At 47.8% G+C, this 18,799-nt stretch overlaps 1 long non-coding RNA gene across 2 annotated transcripts; it reads right to left on the bottom strand.

Annotated features, from left to right (window-relative positions):
• Positions 1 to 1,826: 1,826 nt before the first annotated feature.
• On the bottom strand, positions 1,827 to 11,586 carry LOC143002327 (uncharacterized). Of its 2 annotated transcripts, XR_012963788.1 has the most exons (4): positions 11,011 to 11,586; positions 10,579 to 10,679; positions 3,881 to 3,986; positions 1,827 to 2,228 (listed from the first exon to the last, which is right to left on the bottom strand). It is a non-coding gene; the product is annotated as an uncharacterized LOC143002327 (long non-coding RNA). The 2 variants fall into 2 exon arrangements; XR_012963789.1 differs by lacking the exons at positions 10,579 to 10,679; positions 11,011 to 11,586 and adding an exon at positions 4,946 to 5,660.
• Positions 11,587 to 18,799: the final 7,213 nt, after the last annotated feature.

Here is an 18,799-nt window from a genome sequence, read left to right as displayed (position 1 = left end):
CACAGCCGGGGGGGGGGGGGAACCTACCCTGAAAAAGAACATGGTGTACTAATATGTATTTGTTATGAAAATATACATCTCCTGCGGGGTTGGGGGGTGGGGGGTGGGTCAATGTCAGGGACAGCCCCCCTCGCCCTCATCCCCCCACCTCAGCCCACATGTTGTATGGTCGATAACAGAAGAGGCAAAATACAAAACACGTGCCTTCTTTATGAGTTGAAAGGTCAGCATGCAGGCTTAATCAAAGACAGACCGGCGCTGTCATGCGGCTCATCAGATAAACTGACCCGCCTCGTTTGCCGTGTACACGCAGAATGAGCCGTCAAACGCCCGCAAGCCGAGGAACGTGAAAGCGTAACGACCTGCACGATGTTCTCATCAGCGAAACTGGCAAAACAATCAGGATGGCGTGGCTGTTATCCTCCCTCGCATTGGCACCAAAACCTAATGGGCTCTTTGCTGGATCGCGTCCCAACCTGCAAGCTGAGGTCCATGGTAACGGGCCCATAACTTTTGAAGTAATCCTGCTGCTAAACAAACACATATGAACGCATAACCCTCATCCGTCTTCCAGTCCGCCTCTGTTTTCGTTTGGGCCATTAATTGCTCAAACCTTCCTCCTCAGGTCATCCTCCCGTTCCATTACCCATAAACCACTGCTGTGAAGCCCTCACCTGCACCACAGGCAGGGAGGATCTGTCTTTACGAGCTTTATTCCCGACGTTGGCTCGCTTCGACTCATCTGCGGGGGGAAACAACCCACGGCGGTTTGTTGTGTTAATAGATCTCACAGCCCAGTTTCTCAGCGCGCAAACTGTGTGGTCCGTCCCATCCAGCGCCTCTGTCAGGTGTTTGTTCGCTTCTCTAAACCCCTTTGCTCTCGTGTTTCACACAGGAATGCGGCGGGTTCCCTGTCATCTCAGTTGAAATTACGGCGAGTTTTGGCTGCTGTTAGTACTGCCGGTGAGTAATATTCCCATAACGCTGATCTAAGTAATGAGAGAAAAATGTCTTTACAGCGCCATTACCGCCATTAATGACATCAGCCCCTCCTACTGGACAGTGTGAGGTCACGAGCGGTGAAGACTAAACTTACAGCGCAGAATTTGATATCAACAAATTACCTTCAATTTGCTGCAACTGGTGGATGTGTTGCAGATGTTGGTGTTAGATCATATTTGCCTTTAGGTGGTTGCTAATCTCATTTATCACATCTTGTAATAACCCAAGTTTACCTCACACACCCCAGCCTGCTGAGGAGTCACATGTCCGCTTCATTGGTTCAGTCTGAGACTAAAAATCCCTCTGTAGTTTGGGGGGAAAAAGCACAAAGAAGCACAGAGCTGTTGGACCTCATACTCTGATGCATACTTACTTTGTTAGGAGTAATCTGTGGAGGAGTTCCAGACGAGGAGAAGACCAGGAAAGAGCTGGAGAATGAAGCCAGGGTGAGGAACATCTGAGCTGCTTCAATGATCTACAGCCAAATGTTTACACCCCTAATAATCAAAGACAGATTAAAGTCTAAATTTAGGTTGTGTGTGTGTGTGTGTTAATGTGTGTGTTTACTGTGTTTGTGTATTCCGGGAATGTCCGGGAAGCAGGCCTCGTTAAGTCAGACCCAGACCCCACCTCTGGCTCGCCCCCACAGGGAGCTCAGGCCCGGTCCCGCATCCTGGGGGTTCAAACAAACGCAGACGGAGAAAAGCGAAGGTCCACTTAGTTGACACTTTGGCGATTTGACCCGATTTCCCAAATTTCGGGTCATTTAACGAGCAAACGAGGCCGTTCACGTTATTTTACCAATTCAATTCAAGTCCTTTTTATTTGTTTGGCCCAATATCATATACAATGTCTCAAAGGGCTTAAAAGGCCCACAACATCTCAACCGAGCCCAGAGCTCTCTAGGAAGACCAGGAAAAACTCCCGAAAAAACCTTAATGTTTAAGGAAAAAAGGAAGAAGCCTCTGGAGAGGCAATTCCAAGAGAGATTCCATCTCTTCGCATGGCTGGGTGTGCAAAAGGAACTTCAAGTGGGATTATACAAAGAAAGGCAGATGGCAGAGGGAGCCGCACCCCGGTGTCCCTCTGGGCGAGAAGCCGTTGATCGTTGAGACAGCTCAGCAGACATGGAGCTGAAAAGTAGCTGACCTGTGGGCCCCACACTGAACGCTGTGGAGCCCATAGGCCAGAGGAGCCATCAGTCGAGTCACAGGATGTAATATGAGCTGTTAAAGAAGGATAGAGAGAGAAAATCAGCTGATCTGCCCCATCACTGACCAAGAGTGGACAGAGTGGAGTCTATCCAAGCTCTGAACTGAACCTGGATTGGAGAGTGTGCTTCCTGTTCCTTGGTGAGTTCACATTTATCAAAGCAAACTGAGAAGAGATGCGTCTTTAGACAGCATTTAAACATTTCTAGGGAGCCTTTCTCTTTAACGGGTGCAGGAAGTCCGTTCCAGAGAAAAGGAGCAACATTTCTAAAAGTCTTTGTCTTTTTTCAGTTTCAAACCAAACCCATCAGCTCATGACTGCTGACCTAATTATCCAGAAAATTCTCTTCTTCACTCCCTCTGCGTCCCCCGGGTCCCTCGCCGGGTGCCACAGTGGGGTCTTTGTGAGTCCCGCTTGTTTTTAAGCTACTGTACCACGGCGGCAATGACACATTTGACCCCTGTGGCCTCCGCGATAAATCGGACTCTTTCACGCTTTCCTCCACATGACAAATCACCTCCTTAACTAAAGTCTGAGAACGGCGTTACGTCATGTTGGCGAATTTCAGGCATGAGTCACTTTGGGATAACATAATGGGTGTTTAGGGTGTAGTGAAGGGAGGATTATATGCCTCTTAATGCTCGCTGAAGTGCTCGCCATCCGTCGGTGAGCGAGACTCGTGCAGTGAGGCAAAGCGGATAAAAGTGGAGACAATGCTGCGTAAAAACCCAAAGTTTCCGGTGTCCCTGCCGACAGCCATGACAGACTCTTCGCCGAGGTGTTTCCATTTGGCCCTGAGGTGTGACAACTTTACGTGTGTGTGTGTGTGTGTGTGTGTGTGTGTGTGTGTGTGTGTGTGTGATTGTCTGAGAGGGGTGGGGGGTAGCGGTCTCACGGAAGTACCAGGAGGAGCAATTAGACTTTTATGAGAGGAACTCTGCATTTCCCGTCCCAACATTATTACATTTCGTGGGCTGGGGGGGAAAAAGAAGCGAAAAAAGAGAGAGTGTGTGTGCGTGATAGTGTGTTAGTGTGTGTGTGTACACAGGAAGAGCCCTCTTATAATAATAATCAGAATCAGCAGCAGCCCGTTTACCGGACTCACATCGGCCTCCCAGTGCCTGAGTGTGTTCCTGTAAACCATGAGTGCCACAGCACCCATGACCTTTGACCCTGAAATGACAACCCAGCGCCAGACAAACCACACACACACACACACACATTCATTCCTCCACTGCATCCCGGCTCTGCACGTGTCATCAGCGGGAGACATCTGCTGAGGCGGCACAAACCACGACGCGACGTTACAGCGGCCTCCAGACGGGTTTGCGTTTTCGCGATTATGATCATAAACACACCACCCCAAAGTGTTTTCCCTGCCTCTTTCATCTTTGTTTGATCTGCTCTCTGTTCCCTCTGCCGCCGCTCAGCACGTAATCACCGTAAACACATTACATCGTTTCCCACGGTGGACATTTACTCTACAGATGTAAACACAAACTTTGTAATGTTGAAAGAACAAACATTCAAACATTTTTTCTTCCCAGTTTGCTTCAGCACTGTTTGGTGGACGGAGGAGCTTATGACATCATCACCGTCTACACACAGGGACTACAAACCATGGAAACCTCAGAAAAACAACTTTGCACACTGAGAGAAAACAAACCATTTGAGGTCCTGTCTCTTTAAGGCCACCCTGCTGTGTCAGGTGGGAGTCTTGTAAATGAACTGCATGGACATCGCCACGATAATCACCACACATGGGAAGGCACCTGGAATTTACAAAAGGATACAGATCAATGAAAACATACAGAGGTTACAGGTCATAGGTGAACATATTTGTATTGAAGTAAACTTATAGCTTCATGTTGAGGAGCTTTGACAAACTTGAGCACATGTAAATGAGTCCATAAGGGTCCAATCAAAGACTTACAGACCTGAAAGAGAAGCACAAACATCTACACAGCGAGACACAAACACACACAGAGTTCAGATGTAAAGTGATTAAAATTGCCGGCGTGCTGCAGTCGAGTCTCTTCCTGTGAAAGCGAGTTCATAACCAGACGCTCCACAGTTCAGCTTTGCTCTGCTGAGCGTGCAGACGAGACGCACGGCGGCGAGATGCTTCCCGCCGCAGGCTGTGAGCCGGGGGCCAAGGCCAGAGCTTGGCTCGCCAGATGTGGAGGCGTGGAGCGGCGGCCATGCCTGCGGCGAGCTGCACTAGGTGACCTGGACCTGGATGTGTGTGTGGGTGTGCGGGTGTGTGTAGATGCTGTATGTTAAACTCCATTCTTGTGAAAGTGCACATTCTTCTGTTGCCTGTTGTTGTTAAATGTAAAGCTTTGTAACTTCACATATAGAGCTGACAGCTGTACCATGAGGTCGGAGTTCATACCTCCACCAAGGCTGACTAGTCTAACCAGACAAACCAGAACACTTGTGATTGTACCATGCCAGGTTTCAAAGAACAAATCTGAAATAGTGAAACACGTGTGATTAAGTCAAGAGGCAAGGGGCAGCTGCTGTCACACACACACACACACACACACACACACACACACACACACAAACAGAATGAAGTAAGAACAGTTTTTGCAGATGAGAAAATGTTTTTAGACCCTATGGAAGCACATGAACATGAGTGTGTGAGAGTGTGTGTGTGTCTGTGTGTACGTCTACCAGCTCCCCCTCACACTGCCAGACACTGTTATTGCAGCTGCAGCCAGCCTACCTCCTCCTCCTCCTCCGCCTCTTCCTCCTCCCCTGACTCACTCCTCAGGTGCTTTCCAGCCTCTACTTTACTTCCTCTTCTCTTCTCTTCTCTTCTCTTCTTTTTCTTCTTCTGCTCTTTTCTCACACTCTCCTCCTCTGACCTGTTTTTGCCCACATTCTTTGACTCCGTTCCACCCAGACAATGACTGACAGGCCCAGTTTGCCAGACGGGCCACTGACTCCCTCATTAACCCTGGACTCCCGTTGGTGGTTGCCATGACAGCGGCGGGATCCAGCGAGCTTACCTACTTCCTGCTTGCTAAACCAAACAGTAATTTGAGGGGTGTGTTTTGTATGTTTGCCCTTGGCTACATCCATACATGAGTGTGTGTCTGTCGGTGTGCATAGGGAGGGCAGCCATCTTTGAAGTGAGACTGCAGTCATGTTACTAAAAGCTTAACATACATGTGGAGTCCCAAACAGAGCTGGTATGCTATCCAGTCACTCGCACACGTGATCTTCTGGCCCTCATGCCACGACCGCATGGAGACGAGTGAACCAGAAGAATTCAGAGAAAAGGCAAAATTGGAATCTCGGAATCTCTCGTCTGGAATTCCTGGCGGGGCCAAAGAGCGACTAGTCTGGGTGAAAAGCCGAGGGCATCGGCTGAAGCACACACACACACACAAACACACACACACACACACACACACACACAAACACACACACACATACATACACACACACACACACACACACACACACACACCAGGACAAACGTTTGATCATTCCAATCACTTATTTGCTGCGTCACAAGATCGTTTTCATTATAAAACTGACGTACACAAATCCTTTCCACAGGTGCTTCTAATCTGTGGGAACATTCCTCAAAGCGAATGTCAAAATAAAAGCCTCAGCAGGTTTGTTTCCTACTGATTTGTGTTGGATGAAGGTGAAAGCATCTTCCTCCGCTCCATGTTTTTTCTCTTGTTTTAAGTTTAAATATTAGATCAAATGTCGTTCAGATGTCAGTTTAGCTTTGTCTCTCTTTCCCATCTGTCTTTCCACTCTGCTGCAGGTATGGACCAGATTCCCAGGCTGCCTCTCTCTCACCGTCCTTCGGGCTGTTTTTCCAGGCTTGGATGCACCCATTAAAGCCCTTGACCCGAGGCCTGGCGGTGAGGTTGACCCCTGGGTGACCGGGCCTGGCGGTGAGGAGCTCCAGGGAGGCCTGGCTGCCCGAGTTCACCCCGGCCTGGGTGGGGCCGGTGAAGTGGTGGCCAGGAATGAAGGGGGTAGGTGGGCAGCCAGGAAGATGGTGCCAGGAAACGTGTCTCAGAAACTCTGAGGCAACAGGGAGAAGCGGTGAACGTAAAGGCCGAGCCTCCACCCTGCTGATGCGTCCTGTGAGACACACACACACACGTCTTCAGCTCTATCTGATAGAACATCTTGACTTTTGATGAAATCTCTTTCATTTATTCTGTCTCCAGACCAAATCTCACCAAAGTGTTTCCACCAAACCATTTCCAGGCTGTTTCCATTAACTGGTTGTCATGGGAACTGACTTAGATCACAAGATGCCACACCTACGAGACCACTAAACACAACGAATAACGCTTTGATGGACTTTGTCGTGTAATCCACCTCCGGTATAAAAACATTTAGAGACTCTTGAGGCTTAACTGGCAGTTTTTGATTCACGGCTCCGTCCCAACGCTGCTCTTAAGTGACGCATATCAGATCAGATCAGGATCCAAAATGTCTCCGTCAGAAAGCGAGCGAGAGAGGAGAGAGAGAGCGAAGCAGCTGAGTTTGACCTTTGACCAAGTAGGGTTATCTGTTCTGCTGCTCAGGCTGTAAACCTCTGTGGTCTCTAACTTAAACTACACAGGTTCTAAAAAGGAAGCTTGGACAGTGGGATGTTTGTTATCGTATATCTCTGATTGTATCCTGGGGAAGACCGCACAGCAGGAAGCTTCACTCTGGCGTCCCGGCCCACTGACAGCAGAATAACACACAGTGACACGTGCTCACTAACGTGCGGCCGGTTTTATAGAGCGATTCTGAGGCGTCATGTTTAGGCTAAACTCTGGCACAAACTCAGACGCGTGCAGAGGCGCCCGTGCACTCACATGTGCTCCAAACCCTGCGTGCATCCGTGAGTTCATCCAGCGTTCTCGCATCTCCGTGCGTCACGAATCATCTGAAGAGAAACAAAGAAACAGGCCGATAAAGAAATTACATCTGATGTGGATTTATCGGAAGGTCACAGAGGTCAAACCTGACGCACGTGGAAACACAAACAAGCGGCTTCCACTCCTCCCCGCCCGCCCGTTCTTCTTCTTTGTCAGCATCTCTCAGCCGTTGTGTGTTTGAGAGTTTCTGGCTCGGGCTGCAGAGATTTGCGTTCCTTTCAAGTGTCTGCTCGGCTTTGTTGCCGCCTGAGATCGGCTTTGGAATGCCGGAGATTATTTTTCCTCAAACAGGACGAGAGGGTGAAATCGAAAAGATGCGATTTTGTGTGAGAGGATGTCATTGTTCCGAGAGAGAAGAAGAAATGGAAGTTATTTCTGTACAGATGATGACGATGATGATGACGATGATGATTCAGGGTCACGCTCACATTTCCACATACGTTCCTCCCCTCCACATATTTCTACCCTTAGCAGTCATGTGACACAGAGTTCATCACCTTAAGACAAAACATCAGGCTGCAAGTCAGAGTAAGGCTGTCTAATACTGTTCTCTACACACACACACAATGAAACCAATGATCCCAAACACGGAATTCTGCATAATTTGTCTCCTTTAAAGCAACGTTTCCACATTACAGAGCCAACGAGAGCGGAAAGTTCACCCGGGCTTCAACTGTGTAGACAGAATATTGTCTTTCAGTTTCAGGGAGCCTTCATTCTTTTGGTTTTTCCAGTTTCCCGCATCGGAATTCCCGAGTTCTGCCGTAACGCCGCACTGCCGCCTGATTCCATGCTGCTCATGGAAACTTTTCCTGTGAATTAGTCCATGTCAGGATATGAACAGTGAGTGTGATGTATATCATAGAGCAGGAGCTAATGTGGAATGCGTGTGTGTGTGTGTGTACCAGTGAGCTGCTCGGTGCCAGATAACTCCCATTAAAGTTGTTGGAATACGATACACACTGTTGTGGAATGAGAGTTGAAGGTTTTGTGTGTGTCTGCATGTGTGTGCATGTGTGTGTGTATAAGGATATAGTAAAGATTGATGCGTGCACACACACACACACACACACACACACACACACACACACACACACATACACACACACACACACACACACATACCACTCAGTGAAGAATTCTGGTTAAGACCTCTGCCAAACCTGGAATTCATTCCCTATGTCCTGCTGGATATCACATCAGCAGCAGGGCTACAAATCAAATACAAATGCGCGCGCGCACACACACACACACACACACACACACACACACACACACACACACACACACACAGACACACACACAGGCAGTTGTCCTACTGACCTACTCTCAATCTCTCCGTGTGCACTTTAGGTAACAAGGTTGCGGCTATCCGATCAGTTTAACCCAGATTTATCATTGAGCGCCCTCTGAGAAGAGACTATGTATTATACGTGATGCTGACTGTCGGAATAAGCTTCGCAGAACGAGCACTACCTCAGTACTGTGTGAAGCTTGATTGATTCCAGCGGGAGTGATGTCATCAAGGCGCGCGATTTGACCTCGAAGAGTTAAACGGCGTGCAGCCTGCGTGTAGAAAAGTTCCATGTCTTTATTAAATCCTGGCTCCGGCCGACATGAGGTCACGCTCCTTTAAGGCCTCTCACGTCTCTGCTGCAGCTGCCTTTTAATGCATTTTTCTCGCCACGTTCATGCTCATCACAGTTGCTATAGAAGCTGCTGAGAGACCGAACGGCAGCCATGTGTTTCTCATCAGCGCAGACGTCTGTGGGTGTGTTAGCGTGTGTGTGTGTGTGTGTGTGTGTGAGGCCTCCCTGCCGCTCCTTTGTCCTCCTGAAAGCCGTCTGAAAGTGTTTCTTGTCAGCAGGTTCAGAGTTGCATCTGGCAGAGATTCGACGTGACATATTTACTCCAAAACAAAGATGGTTTAGTAGACAGACTGCAGACTCTGTGTGTCTGTTACTCATTTGCTCCCTGTCACACACACACACACACACAAACTGCTTCTCGCTCTCTAACATGTGTTTCTGTCGTTATCTGGTGCACCAGGTAGCGTGTGCGTGGCAACGAATCAGGCCAGGTCGTTCCAGCTCAGCTAGCAGGGAAGACGAGTTCAGGACGAAACGTGAGGAGATGTAGCTCTCTCTCTCTCAGTCTCTTTCTGTCTCCCTCTGTCTCTCTCTCTCTTTCTGTCTCCCTCTGTCTCTGTGTGTGAACAGAATAAAGAATAATTGGAGGCATAAACACATTAAAGCAGTGTTTGGCCTGTCGTGTCTTCAGTATTAAGCGATCACAGAGCAGAACCCTCACATTATGTCATTTATGAGTATTAATGTTCAAATGATCCTCTGAGTTTGCTGTTGAAACTACAAGTTGTACTTAAGTACACAGGAAAACAAATGAAAGCAAAACTAGAAACAGAAGTAAGAAGTACTTCAAAGAACTTCAAACTGGTTCAACCTGAGTTCAGAGGGTAAAAGAACTAAAAGTATAGAGTTACCCTGAGTACCAAGACACCAAAATGTACCGATGGAGAACCTGAATAATCTTTGTTTGTGTAGCAACTTTAAATGAACGAGGCTCAAAGTGCTTTTACATCGGAGGGATTACAAACACACACACACACACACACACACGGAGAGGGAGATTCCGTAAAATAGGATTAATCAAATAAACAAATTGAATAAAAACATTTCCCGAGCAGAAACTGTGAAAGTGTTTACGAAGAGCGAATGATTGAGCACAGCCGGTGTGCGTGAGTGAAAACGTGTCACAAACTGGAACAAGCACAACAAGACGATGGCCGAGCAGAGACGTTCAAGCCCAAACTCAATTAACCCTTTAGGCTGTCACTGTCACATACAAATACAAACAATACTGTAAATATAATCATTACAGTATTGAAGTTACGTTGACCCAGAAAAAATTCCTTCCAGAAAAATACAGAAAATCGTAACACTGCCGCTTTTTGCTTTCCACTTTCGAAAGGAGTTTTTCCACTAAGTAGGAAACAACGCGTGGAACTCTGGACAGAGATGAGAGAGGACGTGGCTGAAGCGTGCACACACACACACGCGCCCACACACACACACACAACTTTATGTGTTTACTTACTCTGAAAGTGCGATGACAAACTACCTGAGCCTTCATCTTGACAGAGACATATTTTCCCTTTGACTTATATGGCACAACACACAAACACACACACACACACACACACACGGCCTTGCTCACATTTTCCTCAGAGCATACTTTCCATATTTTTGCTGATGACATAAACACGTTCAAATGTGTGTGTGTGTTGTGTTTTCATAAAAAGCCATTAGTCTCTCCAGGTGTCGTGACCAAACCTGCCGCCTGCATGCAAACACACACGCACACTCATACAAACACACAACGTCAACAATCCTTCTCTGAATTCCGGGCGACTCTGATCTTTGTTGTCTGGACAAACCTTCACACAGACGTCTCACCCCGCCTTTGTCTCGTCCAAAACATCAGCGTCATCGCTTGGGAAGAAGCTTTTAGTCACAGCACCCACGCATGGAAACTGACCTGGAAGAGTAAACAGGACAATTAAGAATAAAATGGGGAAGACTGAATTCCCAGAAAGCTTTGCATCAAAACAGTTTGGGCCCAGCTCTGACCTGAGAGTCAGACGCTGTGTGTGTGTTTGTGTGTGTGTGTGTGTGTGTGTGTGTGTGTGTACGGCATGAGTCTTTCAGTGACAAACTGCAGGCAGTAAAGTCTCTGCTGGAGTCTGAGAGGGGAATCACGGTGCGTCTGAGTGGGAACGCCGCTACAGATGGATATCTTTCATGCTGCTTTAATTACATTACAATGCATTTTGGGAAATAAAGTCACGTAAATGTAAATGTATCCCCACGTGTGTGTAACATGCCGGCCGGTCACAGCTGCAGCTCCTGGAATTCCTCCAAGTTTACCCTCACGCTTGAAAAATTGATATTCCGGAGTCAAATGAAAACATGGATCCCGGACGTGAGGCGTGATGTATTACTCCCGTCTGCTTCTGATGGACGAATCCCTGCAGCGGCGCTTTGGTTTTTGCTTTTCATGTGCGACCACATGAAAAACTCAACTCCCAGACTGAAGCCGTGACCGTGATGGTGAAAATGTTCCCGAGCGTCTCCCGAGCATTCGCCTCATATGCAGAGACGATCACCTGAGACAGGTTAGACGGAGACGGGAGGACCCTGTGAGACTTAATGTATGAGCTGTCACTCCTATAGGAGGTCAATGTTGGTCTGCTGCCAAATCCCAGATATTCTACCTCAAATCCTCAGAATGATGAAGTGACTGCCAGACGGCGTGCGAGGCAGCTGGATTTATACTTAATGCAGCGGTAACGTAAGCGTCCCTGCAGAGCGATCGTATCGACATCGCACGAGCTGCTGACTGACGTGGGAAGGCCAGACCAGGAAGTTACTATAGAAGGAAAACGTTTCAGGGCCAAAGGTCACAGGTCAACATATTTGTATCTAACTAAACGTATAGCTTCATGTAGAGGAGCCTTGGGAGCTTGTAACACGTGTTCATGGATCCATAGGGATCCTACAGACCTGTAAGAGAAGCACAGACATCTTCACAATGAGCTCAGACGTGAAGGAGATGAAGATGAAGAAGATGAAGACGTGCTGTGCTTGCTTGGTTTTACTGACTGACAGACTGACAAAACCAATACAGAAGTTACACAAACATACACACATACTATAGATGCATATCCTGTGTGTCGCCATGCACACACACACACACACACACAAGTACACACAGCAGGGACTCTCCCTGTGCTGACACAATCAGCTGACCTTTGAGCTTAAAGCTGTAATTACTGACATTACCGTCTTAAGCCTGTAATGTCAGTTCGGCGCCGTTTATCCACTAACTGTCCGTTTTGTCCATTAACCCGCAAGTCTCCAAGATAGGAGGAGCAGCGGCTACGTGACCTTTGGCAGCTCTCGACCTCCTGACCTCTACATCTATCCTTCTTTCTCTCCTCCTTTCATCCTTCTTTACCTGTCACCACTGACGAAATGACCTCATCGGCACCTTCTGGGAAACAGCGTGACACAATTTGCGGCTGTTAAGCAAAGTCCAGTAGTCGCTGTCACGGCGACGGCTTAATAATCTGCGTGAAATTGTTGTGTCTGCCAAACCCAATTAGGTGTTTGGGCGTCGCTCCAGACTGCAGCAGCTGGACAAACGCCTAATAGGATGATTGATTATTGACGATTTCCATTGACATCATCCAGCTTTACCACATGGCTTTGACTATCCTCTGTAAAAGTACAACGTATAGCTGGGAAAGCACAGAGAAGGTTAGCTGCTGAGGCATCTAGCATCAACCCAAACCTGACATGGGATTAGAACCTGCAACTCAGAACCAAATGGAGCGTTGGAGGGTCATTGAGTGGATTCCACGTTGACAGACGGCCTCTTAGCGCCCAGCTGTAAACACAGGAACAGCACCGGGCGCCCTCGTTCACCCTCTAAAGCTCACCCACTCACCCGCTAAAACAAACAAAAGAGGGGTGGGGGGGTTCGAGGAGGAGAGTAAGATGCGGCGGTGAGAGATTTGTGGAGGACGAAGCGCGACGTGACACAAGACAGGAAGAAAGACGCACCGGGACGAGGCTCTGAAAGACAGGCGGAGGAGGAGACGTCGCGTGTCGAGATGCAGCCATGGAACAGAAGATGTCAGCTAAGTGAGGGAGACATGAAGAAGACGAAGAAGAAAAGGCGGTGAACGGCAACAACAACAGAGTTCCAGACAGAAAGGAGAAGTTTGTAGTTTGAAAACCCCTATACAGGGACAGTAACTATCCCCCTTCTAATAGCCTAGCGCCCTGGAAGTCCCCTGAATCCCCTTTTATCACGTCCGTTTATATTTCAGATCCATACATTTACCAACAACATTACAGTTAATAGTTTTGGGGAACTTAATCTGTGTGTGTGTGTGTGTGTGTGTGTGTGTGTGTGTGTGTGTGTGTGTGTGTGTGTGATTAACCTGAAATCACTGAGTGTCTTGCAGTTGTCAGCTGAGCGTAGTAAATCAGCGAAGGCGTCAGGGTTTCGCCTGAGGCTGATCCGACTCTGACACATGCTTCAGCTTTATATCTGCAGTCCATCAGACACGGACACACACACACACACACACACACACAGCCACAAATACCTCAGAGAGCATTCTACTGGTTCAGTTTCATCAAGTCACAGCAGAGCTCTGACCGTCGCCCAGACTGATTTGTTTTGACGTTTATCGATCGCAGAGGGAGGAAGGTGACGGCAGCGTTGTAATTCTGTCAACCTGCCACAAACGTCCGCCCACTTTCTAGTGGAGGTCGAAAGGTCAACAGGTGAGGGACACATGACATCACCTCAGGCGTCCCATCAGCTTTTTCAGTCATTTGTGAGATATTTGGCTAAAATGTCTTAGCTAAAGTAACAAACTGAGCCACTACTTATTTTACAGCTAATTATCAACAAATACTTAGAAGGAATATGACAATTTAGTAACAATATGAGAATGCGAAATGCTTTTAGCTCAACTTTTAAAACATTCCCCCTGTCATTAGTCTGTCACGGGCGTTAGCTAGCCTGTAGCTTCAAAGTTAGCGTGATAACAGAGAAAGAAACCATCAGTAACGCCACAAACGTGGATCCCTGCCTGAAACAGCTTGACGAGCTGTTTGCTAAGTGAGAGACTCCACTTTGCCTCTACGTCCAACAAAAAAGATGAACCAGCAACCCCAGTTAGCAACAAAGCTACACAACATCCTTCAAGGAGGTCAAATGTCAACAGGTTGTTTAATTAGTCATGATAATGTTGTCATTTACAAATGTGAACTGTTTTAACGGTACATAATCTTTCCGTGTGTGTTAGTTCATCATTTCTGTAACACGCAAGGTTACCTGTGAGCTGTGTGAGCTTTGTTTTCCTTAGACGAGCTGAAATCCTGCGTCTGTCTCAGGGAGATTTTTGAGGTCGCCGTTCTTTCCATGCGGGGTTTTCCATTTTTCCCTCATCGTCTCAGCTGACACACAAACAGTGACACAGCAGGGGAGAACTGATGATGATGAGGAGGAAGAGGAGGAAGTTTGGCAGCTGACAGGGAAATCACCGGCATGCAGACTTGATGTCACATCGGTTTATGAGCCAATCAGAGCCATCCTGCAGCTGGTTCAGCAGTCTGCACCAAAACCTCAGTCTGGAACAATTGCAGCGTTTATTCATCATCATCATCATCACTACTCTGGTGATATCTGAGGAGGAATCACACACACACACACACACACACACACACTCTCTGCTGTTTTTCCTGCATGAGGAGAGGGGCAGTACAGGGGAGGGGGTTTTGGGGGGTGGAGGAGTGGATGGAGGGGGGTGGGGTGGGTTGTGGGGGGGGGTAGTAACTCTGCACCTGCGGAGCTCCGGAAGCTTCTGGAGGCCAGAACATCGATCGCAATGCAGAGAATTTACCTGGAAATACTTTTCTTCACCTCCAACCTCCTCTGTCTATCTGTCCTTCTAGCATCCTGCACATAAAACAGTGACTGACAGTGACACACACACACACACATACACACACACAAACACACACACACACGCACACACACACACACAAACTCCCTTCAGATCTGCTGCCCTCTTCCTCTCTCGCAGTCTCCCTCCCTCCCTCAGCAGCCATAAACCCAAACACATCAAAGTGGCCTCGTTACCCAGAGTCCCTTGCTGCCCTGACATCACTAACCGCCTGTTTTCACAGCTGTTGGTCTGCAGTGCCAAGGTAGCCCACTCCTCACCGTATGTGTGTGTTTGTACGTGTGTGTGTGTTTATGTCTCGTGTAAGAAGGTGTGTGTGTGTTGGCCTGAGGTGGCAGACACTGAAGTAAACTCCTGCTTCGATTTGTTCTGATGAAGGAAAAGTGTTTGTATCCAAATAACCAAAGTAGAAGAATTTTGGATACTTGGACAGTGATACTTCACTGTGATGTTGGAACCTTGTATCTCCAGTTTAGCAGATTTTAATGATTTGTGATTGATTCAGGAAGGAGAGGAGGAAGGGAAGTTATTTGTTCCCCTCCAGTATTTAGACAGGAAGGACGTGATGGGTCCACGGGTATCACCCAAGTTCCGCAACTGTCGCTATCACTTTAAGAATGTAGCAGCTTGGTGGTTCTCCTGAATTCGGGGCCAGACTCCTGGCCCGCCCACATGCTGGTGTTGGACCGTGACAGGCCAGTGTGAATCGTCTGATGTCATGTTTTGGGACGTCCCTGGTGGGTATTCCCAGAGACACATTGGAGAGACACTGTGGAAAGGCCGCCTGCGTCTTACATCACCGCCGAGAGTTCCGCGCCACATCACCATGGAGACCTGGCTGACCTGACTAAGGCTTTATGCCGAGGGCGATCGGCGTCCCTCGACTGTCGTCACCGCACACAATGATGAGCTTTCACGACTCGCTGGGCCTTTGTGGACGAAGGGACAAAAGGCGACTTCATGGGAGTGTCCGACGCAACTCCATGAGGTGACGCTCATGATGCTACGTCATGTGTGGCGGACGGCGAGAGGGGGCGGTGTGTTCACCCTTTAATAGTTAATGGTTGCCATCTTTGAACTCGCAACCTCGTGTTTAGATCAGGGGTCCATTCAGTAACAAATCCACAATTCTTCAATGGAGACACTGATGAAGAATCGACACATAAAACTGGAAGATGCATTCCAGACAGACACAACTTTTCCCCAATTAACATTTCTAAACAACATTCCCTTGTTTAACAGGCCCATTAAAGGGTTAACATTCCGGCTATCCATCGTCTCCTTTCACCTCTTTTCCATCATCCCTTTGTCTTGGAGCGTACGCTAAGAGCTCCCCCTAAAGGTCGGCCGCGTCTTCAGAGCCCGAGCTGACATGTGGCGAGCATCTGTGCCAGCTACTTTGGTCCAAAAAAACGTCACAATCAGAGGGAAATAAATGGTGTGTGTGTCAAAGATAAGTTGTGTGTTTGAGTAGTGCAGCGTGCGCCAGAAGCTGCCAATGTCGGGGGAGGAATGTAAAGCACGCAGCGGTGAACGCCGGGTGTTAAGCTGCTGCAGAGGCGACTCGTCTCTCAGCCTTGTCTCTCGCTGCGTCCTCCCGCCTGGGGCGCCGCTTAGAGACGAGCGGCGGGAGCAGTCAGAGGCGGGAAAGCTCATCAGCTACGAGGGAAAGTTTGAATCCAGCCTGATTCGCACTATAAGATCTGATCATATACTGAGCAAAACCACATATGATGGCGTACCTCAGTGTTTTGTTCCTCTGATGTGTGAAGAGCTCAGATGTTTACTCCTTCCACTCACGTTTGACTGTTTGATCGTGACAGATTCCATGTTCGGAAGACGTGTCCATGGTCTGTTAGTGTGTGTTGAGATGTTGTGGCTTCTCTCCACACGCCAGACGACCAGAACACTGAGAAATGTTTGGTTTTGTTGTCCTGATTGTGTAGTCTGCAGAGTGTGAAGTCAGTCAGTGGAGCAGTGAGTCACACAGGTTCTCCTTCCCTCTCTCTCTCTCTCTCTCTCTGATCCTGACTCTCTGACCCAAATAGCTCCGCTCTTGTTCCACTTCTCTCTTCCTCCGTCCCAGAGGAGGCAGAGAGAGTTCTGTTAGCGCGATCGCATCACGGAGGAATGCGATTGCACGGGGAGCGACAAACACAACACAACAACGCTTTACTGCAGAAGAGGTCAGTGTGTCCAGCCGTGCCCAGGCATGCAGCGCAACTTATCCCATGATGCTTTGCTTGTTTCTGGAGAGCGGAGGAAGTTGTGTGGCTGTGACGCGCGGGGGCTGTTTTGATGTGACAACATCGCAGAAGCAAACACGACTCTCCCGCCTCTAAACATTACTGACGCCACAAACAAATAACAAACTGACAGATGGAGCTTCAGCCTTTAATAATGAGCAGTTATTAAAGAGACGCAGGTAAAACATGACACGGCTACGCGGAACAGGAGCTGGCTGTTAACCTTCATCTCACTCAACAACATGAGGATCAGCTTATCCGAGCGTGCGAAGAGTCAAAGACTTCGTCAGTGTTTTTGTTTGTCAGAGCGAATTTCATGTCTGTGAGAGGAAATATGAGAAACTGGGGTGGAAATGGGACTGGTTGCCAAGACGTCCTGGTGTGACTCTACATGAGGTCACACAAGGACATACACACGGATTCAGACTGATTTGTTGTGCACGATGACATTAGGCCATGTTAGAACCTATTAAAGGAATAGATTTAATGGAATTAACCTCCTTTAACCCTGTGAGGACCCTGCATGAATCTCAATCCAGCACTCAGCATCAAACTCTGAATGGGAGCCTGGACTTTCAATCTAAGTCAAAATTCCACCAGTTTTGCTGTGAGCATGCCAGGGAACGTTTTGTGGCAAAGTGTGAACCTCCAAAGTCCCAGAGAGTCAAGTTCAGAGCGAAAGCAGACATCTGAGAGATACGAGGACAGGAAGGAGCTCCGATAAGAGAACAGAGGAGTTCACAAAGGAAGTTTCTGTTCAGGGAGCAAGGAAGGAAGGAAGGAAGGAAGGACTGCAACGGACGGACAGAGAAAACCCAGGAATGATAGATATGATAGGACGAATAGAAGGAGAGGAAAGTAGCAACAGAGACATCCTGCAGCACGTCGGTCTGCAGCTTAACGATCGCGATAAAAGTCTCACAATTAAGTCCAACCACAGCAGCGAAGCAGAGAATTATGGTTAAAGTCACATTGCAATAGCATGGATATCAAAAGCTGTAATAAATACAATGTTTATTTGGTAAATCTGCACCATAATTCACTCGTTAAGGTCGTTATCTTTCAGAAGTGGGATTGTGGATTTATTTAAATGATGAAACTAAAGACCCTTTGGTTCGGGCACAGAACCAAACACGTCACATGCTGGTGCAGACATGGCACAAACTGGACTCATTTACAAGCTGAAGCGCTCCACAACTGAGTGGCAGTGCAGAGATCTGAACGCACAACAACATAACAAAACACTGGGCAAACTGAATCAACTGAACTGATCAAAGATGGATTGGTTGATTACATAAAATAAAATAAAATAAAACGCAATAAAAATAAATGAGGATGAAGGTTTCATAGATTGAAAGTGAAATAAAAATAATAGTGGTAACTGACCTGCTAAACGTATTGAAGCTGTCCTCCATTCCACTGGCGTCATCTGGTGGTCGAGCTCAGAACTGCAAACGTGAGCCTCGGCCAGCATGAGTTAGCTTACATCGCCTCCTGCAGGCCATTAGAGGAACTGCAGCTTCTTATGGTGCCTATTGAAACAGACACGTGTGTGAGGATGAGCGGCCACCAGGGAGCAGAAAGGAGCGAATTACCTGAAAGTAGGCCAGCAGATCTGGTCTGAAGGCCTCACTTAAGTTTGCTTTCTCTCTCTCTCTTTCTCCCTTTTCCCATCTCTTTCTCCCTCTCTCTCATTAAATCCCTCCATCTTTTCCCTCCATTGCTTGATTTCAACAATTTTACATGCGTAAATGCAGATATGTCTCGGTGGAATCTACACATTTGCTGAATCGCTCTCCTTCTCTCTCTGTCTCTGTCTCTCTCTCTCTCTTTCCCACAGTCAGCTCTATCCCTCAGGCCTCTCTCCA

Source organism: Genypterus blacodes, unplaced genomic scaffold, assembly GCF_046128005.1.
Source record: "Genypterus blacodes isolate CSIRO-AG114 ecotype Tasmania unplaced genomic scaffold, CSIRO-AGI_Gbla_v1 ptg000056l_1, whole genome shotgun sequence".
Lineage (NCBI taxonomy): Eukaryota > Metazoa > Chordata > Actinopteri > Ophidiiformes > Ophidiidae > Genypterus > Genypterus blacodes.
Note: the sequence above shows the minus strand (reverse complement) of the source record. Positions and strands in the feature narration are given on the sequence as shown.